General features: G+C 42.7%; 1 protein-coding gene across 1 annotated transcript in view; it reads right to left on the bottom strand.

Moving 5' to 3' along the window:
* The window catches only part of prickle1b (prickle homolog 1b), a 30,098-nt gene extending 22,975 nt beyond the window's left edge, over nucleotides 1–7,123 (bottom strand). Inside the window, exon 1 of the mRNA XM_046071788.1 lies at nucleotides 6,916–7,123. The gene's annotated coding sequence lies outside the window, so the exon portion shown is untranslated. The remainder of the gene's footprint in view (nucleotides 1–6,915) is intronic.
* Nucleotides 7,124–7,303: the final 180 nt, after the last annotated feature.

Consider the following 7,303-nt stretch of genomic DNA (forward strand, 5'->3'; position numbering starts at 1 on the left):
GGCGGGTTTGGATGCCACGAGGGCGACAGATATCGAGGCTATGTGTTATATGAAAGTTGCTTTGAGCTCCGTGCTTAAATAAACTCACTATCACAGGGAAAGTGGCGTGACTGGCCGTTTTGCGGGGTGTTTGTCTCCCCTCCTCTCTCCCAGGGACTGTGGTTGAATTTGGCCAGGCAGCCGCTGTTGGCATTCCACACTGACCCTCGAGTAGTGGGCCTGAGGTTCAGGGGTAAACAGACAAACCGTTTGGTGGGCTCGCCATGTAATTCTGGAGCCTGTCTCACCCTCTCGCTGTCTGTCTCCCGCCTCCAATCTCCCCTCTTTCCTCTCAGCCAGCCATATCCTCAGTTGGCCTCTGTTAATTCAGACCTACCTGACAGTTCTGACTAAAACCTTCTGGGTTTACTATCTGTCCCGCTTGGCGACAGGCTCAGCTCTCTAAACATACACTGAAGACTAATCTGCAACAGATGGGAGACGGACCGGGGAGGAAGTAGTATAAAAGGATATACAGCATATTTGTACCCCTCTGAACCAAACGATAGGGTTTCAGTTCCAAGCAAAGCCGGAGGAGAGTTGTAATGATGTGCACAGCGGCAGCTCCCAGGGGCTTAACTGGACATATTACTTGTACATATAAGCTGTCCATCGGCAACCAGATGTCTAAAAGGCCTAGAGGGGGATTCTTGAGGGCTTTCTCTGAAGGGAACATGCACACACCCTCATTCACACACACCAAGAAGATACATGTAAAGCACTGAATAAATAAAAACATATGGAAACAAGCAATTGTGTGCATATACATGCATGTGCGTACACATAAACAAGCCCGCACATGTTGGATTTCACGGGTGGCTGGTTAGAGATAATGAACGCCTTAGCCCCCAGTTTACTGTCTGTTTTTTGAGGTCATTAGTGTAAACACAAAAGCCATTTATTTGCTACCTCATTAATGCAAGTGGCAATTTAAGCCCCTTTTCTCAGGCAAAAAATAAGAGTGGATGGATCTCACAGTGCGGAAACCCAGACAAGTGTCAAATCACTGTTTGTATTTTGCGACAAGCACTTGGAAAGTCCCGAGCTTTCATCAGCTAACCACCACAGGTGAATATCTTTACATTCTCCGTCTGTTGGAGATGAAATTGTCCTAGCTGAAGGATACGCTGCTTGATTACCACAGACCACAAAGGCAGTTGGGAGAGGGTGTGTGTGTGTGTGTGGGGGGGGGGCAGGTTATATAAGAAGACAGTATACCTCTTATAGGAAAGCGCAGCCTTCCCTTTCATGAGTGCACACCAGAAATGCCTGGCATGGTTTTTGCACAAACAAATTTAGTTTAAACCTGCAATAACATATTCTTTGGCCACTTGGAGGCAGTGCAAAGAAGGTGTGAACACAACACAACACTAATACATTATCACCTGAACATGTTGTGCTTAGAGATGCCTATTTAAACATCCAGTAGATACAGAACAACATTAGCATTCATTTAGAGTTATGATTTTGATCACCTGGCAAATGTAAATTCACTCTTCTTTTAGCTCTGTTTTTGGTCTCCACCAACTCCTGAGGAAATTGTTTTGCTTTTTTGCTGCTAAATGCTCCACCATGTTCTCCAGGTAGTTGCTAATTTTGTGTGGTGCTCTGCAGGTAGCGCACAGTGAGTTTTTAGAGCTTTTGCTCTTATGGCCATTTCATACTGAAAGTGGGACTGAAGCAAAAGCAAATGTGCAGCATTTGGCAAATTTGGTGAAAATCCTGTAATTTTCCCCACCCTCACTTACACAGTATTTATCATGACAGGCCATTTCCTGACTCCGAGTAGCATCAGATTGGATGGAGCCATTTGAATTAAGAGGCTGGTATTCCTCTGGGATGGTGTAAGGCAAGATGGAGATACAGTGACAGATAGTGCATGTCCCCAGAGACTTCTGCAGGCGACCACCCAACTGCTGAAGGTTTATGAAAATGTTAACTAAATGTTTCATCCTAGGGATGTCTTCCTGAAATTACATTAACTTGCATTTGTCACATAGCTTCTCCACCTCGTCTGCATCTGTTTATTGAAGCAGACTGACAATGATTAGTAAACGGAAAAACAGAGTTCATGAGAACATCCTGTGTCATCTGAAGCTTGCATTTTGGAAGAGAGGTGAAGTGGTAGAAGAGAGAGGGAGGTGAGCATATGGGGGCGAGGCAGAAAAGGAAAGAAAGATAGGAATGTGGGAAGAAAAGAGCAGACTGTCCCCAATTAGGCCTGAGTTGAGACATTCACACTGTCCAACACATGAGACCACATGAGACCAATTTAAGGAGGGAATGGTAGTGTCATGTTTTCCTGATGCACACACCCTGATCCCAGAATCACATACAAAAAGTTTCCCTGTATATCCGTTTTCCAATATTTACGAACAATAATAATTATGTTGTGTTTGACAGTGGTCCTTTAAACACATCTATTTTTTTTTACCAACAATGGCTCAGTAATGGCTTTCTGTTTTTATTATCCATAATGTTAATGCCAAAAAGAGTAGGCGTCGCTTACATTTCGGGACATTTTTCAAAGTATGTTCTTGGTGGATCAGTTGCATGTTAACCAAATATCTCCAAAATGTCAGCTTTTCACTAACAATAGCAGGATGGTTATTGGCTGTGTGGCGATGCATTTTTGACCTTATCCAATGGATTTGTGGTGTTTCATCTGAACTAAAAAAAACATCAAACCATCAAACATCAAACTGTGAAAAAAGATCACCAAAATTGGAATTAAGTGGTTTTCACATCACAACAGCAATATTGCATGAGTGATGTAGCACCCAACAAACCAGAATCTGTAATGGAGACCTTTTATGTTTTTTCCCCAATCAAAAACAAAACTGAAAGCTATCATTTGTGTTCTGCCTCAGGGTGGTCATTTGACAGGGAATAATTACGTGGTTGTGGTGCAGCAACCTTGTCTACCTATATTTGACTGTGCTTCTATACTGTTTACCTTTACTTGAGCTTTAAAGCTTTTTAATTATTATCATCTAATAATCATCGCCTTTAATGTCTCCATACCCACTGCGGCTGGCGACTGGCGGTGTCTGGGAAGGTGTGTGTATCTGTGTGTGTGAGTGGCTTTAATCATCAAATAGAGCTGTGTGTATAGGTAAGTAAGGTGGTGCCAAATCGACTCTCACTCGCAGGCACGAGTCAGGAACTCTCAACAACACCTCAGTTTTGCGTAGCAAGTGCTGCGGGCAACTTTATTTTAGCAGCGCTGCAAGTTTTAACACAGAACTGAGTGCAACTCCCTCTCAGAATCCATTACTCGGTGTCTGATATTCTTCTAAGCCCTGGATTACTTTTCCTTCCCACAAGCTGACCATAATACCAGGCTTGTGGAGCCAATGCGGCCTCCAGGGTTTGGTCTGTAACCACTCAATGAGCACAAGGATCACGATTAGTGTTCGTAGATCAAGGACTGCTGTCCCAGCCCCCACACGCACACACATTTACACACCGCACCCTTCACCTCCTCAGCATAGCCATGGTTTATGGCTGCTAAAAGCCATTATACATATTAGCTTCTTTATCACTATTTATAGTGCAATATTTCCTTCAAACATGAACTACTTGACAATGACCTAATCTTATTTTCAATTTATCTCTTGATTAATCATTTAGTCCTAATTTTAGAATACAATTACACAAAATTGAAAAAAGCAGCGATTTTTCACAGTTGAGAAGCTGTGACCAGGGAATGTTTGGCATTTTGCATTTGTCAAGGTTGGTCCCAGCACTATTTGTATGTAATCTCCCACTGCACCAGTGAGAATGCTGCTGATAACTGGTACAATGGGTGGCTCCCACGTAAAATTTAGAATATTGCTTTGAGATTTGTTTCATCTCAGTTCTTCCCAGAAATGTCTGTTTTCCATTGTTCACTGTTCTGTTTCTCCTTTTCAGAGATTGGTTCTTCACTGTTTGGCCCTTCACACACAACTACAGGGGATAGCTGCTTGGCAAGCAGATGTGTGTGTGCATGTATGTGTATATGTGTGAGTGTGTGTTTTCTGAGGTTTGGAATGATTTACACAACCCCACACTCGATTAATTCCAGTATGACAGCACAAACCTGCCTGTGTGTACACACGTTGGTCTGAGGTATTAGGCAGACTGAGACGCACAGACAGAACATTTTTTACAGAGACACACACACACACACGCTTCACATTCATGTTTATATTTCTTATTAGTTCCATTTATTTAATCTAATGCCAATCTGTGCTCCAACTAAAACACTGGGGCACGAGAAATCTGTGAATGATCCACGACCCCCTGAACCATAGTCAGCCAGTAGCAAACTATACTAAATGTATACACTAACAGTTTGTGTTTATAATATTATGCACTGTAAATGTGAGAAAATGTGTTTTCATTACTGAGGGTACCAAAAAGCATTACCTTGAGCTAACCAAGGTTTTTGGTTACCTGCTATTCATTAAAAAGGTCCAAAATTTCTCTCCATATTGTTTTAAATGGCGACAATCTCCTTTTGGTTTGAACCTCTCCAGCTTCAAACAAAAAGGTGAAGCACTGCACATCTTAATCACTTCAAACTGTTTTATGCTGTGATCAGATGAGGTGTTTCAGCTGAGGAGCCAATGGCTCTAAATCCAGAACACCCTTGGTAGCTGAGCAAAAAGGTTTTCCAGGAGAGTTTCCAACAATATCAAAACAATCTCCAGGCTGGATTTCCTCTCTGGCACTCAAACCCCCACTGGAGATTGAGAATCTGGGTTGCACATGAGAAAATGAAGAACTGTAGGGTGAAGGCTCCCGCTTCTAATCGAGAGACACTGCTCTCAAAAATGAGTCTGTCAATTTAGAAATCAAGAGCAAGGCAACAAAAAGTCAAGGATGAATTCATAATTTGTCTTCCTCTGCCAAGGCAAGGCTCATAATTGTATGACATTACATGTCCAGTCATTCTCTGTCTTTCGTTGAAACCTCAAAGGTCATCTTCTCTGCTTCACATCCTCATCCCATTACATGTCAAAGTGATGGACATCCAGACTTCTAATCCTGGGCATAGAGGAACATCAGACACTGAGTAACGGACTCTGTGAGGGAGTTGCACTTAGTAGCATATATTAAATGAATAAGATACACTGGTAATAAATGAGCTTTGTAACTGTTAACTAGAGACAGGCAATGTGCTTCCCCCTGTTTCCAATATTTAAGCTAAGCTAACTAGCATCTGGCTCTAGCTACATAGCAAATATAGTGTATTTCTCAAAATGTTGAACTATTTCTTTAAACTACAGCTACACAAAAGTTACTGTGGATGATATTGTTACAAAACATAGAGAGACAAGACACCCTGTTCAGCATCCATTTAAAGCATATAGTCAATGTTATGTCCCAGTAATCCTGCTGAGCATACCGATCATTTCAGCTACTGCCTGACTTGGCTCTCCCATGTGGTTGAAATGGCTGACCAATTAACAGCAGCTTAACTCCTGGTTCCAAACACCTATCTCTCTCTCTCTCTCTCTCTCTCTCTCTCTCTCTCTCTCACACACACACACACACAAGCATAATAGACATACAGATCCATGAGCACTGGCGCCCAGTACCACACACAGAGAAGGACACACACACATATACATACTCATTAACAAAGGCTTAGCATTGCAGAGTGTACACCCCCAGCAAAGTTGTTGCATAGTCTGGCTGACTGGCCTCCCACAGAGGGGGAATACACCTCAGTCACCTGATCTTCGGCTGCTATCATCCTGGATCAGCCAACCACACAGCCAGTTTGTCGTTCCAATATAGAGATCAAGCAAACATTGCTGAGAGCACTGCTGGGAAAAGTGCACTTCAACATATCCCTAATTTTAAAATTTAAGCTACAAATCAGCTTGAAGTAATTTAGGAAAACGCACTTTCTTCAAGTTTTAAAAACTGCTGCTGCATCATCTTTACAAATCTCTCCCACCACTAGGTGCCACCACTGGCTTCAGTTCAGATAACACAGCACTGAAAAGTCCATCTAAAAATGCCAATATAGGACTCATAATTCAGTGTTTAAACATTGCTCTTTATGCTCGATTTTAATACCATTTGAGACAAAATCCAGTATCTCAGAACAAGGCAGATTACTGAAACCATATGGAGAGAATCACACTCACTGTATCTTGACAAACAATTTGATAGTTCTGAGAGAAACTAAGGCTAACACTCAACAAACAATAATTTGTTTTAAAAGTAGTATATGTAAATATGAGAAAATTACTCCCTTGGTCAGTTGAGTGTGGCTGAAGTGCTGTGGCTTTACTTTGAAACGTTTCTGTGAGTTTGGGCTGTGGTCTGTCAACACTGATGTGATTCTGAAGAGATCAAGAGGTGCATGAAAAGACTCTGAATGAGCCCGTAGACCGAGAGAGAGAGAGAGAGAGGGAGAGAGAGAGAGAGAGAGAGAGAGAGACCACCTGAGTGACAAGCAACAGCTGAGTTCACAACATCTGGAAACCAAAATTCAAACCCTCCATTATCTGCGTCTTTACGCACACACACGCTTTTCGTGCTAAAATCCTCCCGGCTCAGCCACAGCTACACTTTTTTCTCTATCCTCCTTCAGGGAAAATATTTTACAGAGCCTCAACTAACTATTCTCTCCTCGCGTTGGTGTGTCAGGCCATGAAGTAATGGAGAGACAAATCATTTCCATCTCTTAACCTTGTTGGCGCATGATGATTTCCAACAGATGAAGGCAACAAGCCTTTCTAGACTTGACCTGCAGCAGCATTTTATCCCGTCAAGCACACCACTATGTGCAATTAAACAGCAGGGTTGGAACATTTAGTAATTAAAAAATGTTGTTACAGTAAATAGTTCTAAGCCCAAAAACGTGAAACTGACCTCTCAGAAGCAACAGCTTGGTCCGGGGTCGGGTTGAATATTCCGTTTATCAGAATAAAATCACGACTCTGGAGGCATTCGGGGTTGCTGCATCCAACAGATACAACTCAGGGGCGTTTCGAGTCCTGAATCAGCTCACTAGATATAGTCTTTCAGTGCATGATCATGGATATAAAGAGAGAGTGAGAGGAGGACGCTCACCAGGGTTGAGCGCTGCGCAGCTCTGGCTCGAAGTTAAAGCGTCGAGAAATGACATTATCGCTGCTCTGTGCCTATTGGCTTAAACATGAAGGCCCCCCCCCCCCCCTCCACACACACCTCCCTCTCTCTCCTTCTCACTTGCAGGCAGACAGCATACTGTATACATGAATGCATAGATATGTATTGG

Source organism: Micropterus dolomieu, linkage group LG16, assembly GCF_021292245.1.
Source record: "Micropterus dolomieu isolate WLL.071019.BEF.003 ecotype Adirondacks linkage group LG16, ASM2129224v1, whole genome shotgun sequence".
Lineage (NCBI taxonomy): Eukaryota > Metazoa > Chordata > Actinopteri > Centrarchiformes > Centrarchidae > Micropterus > Micropterus dolomieu.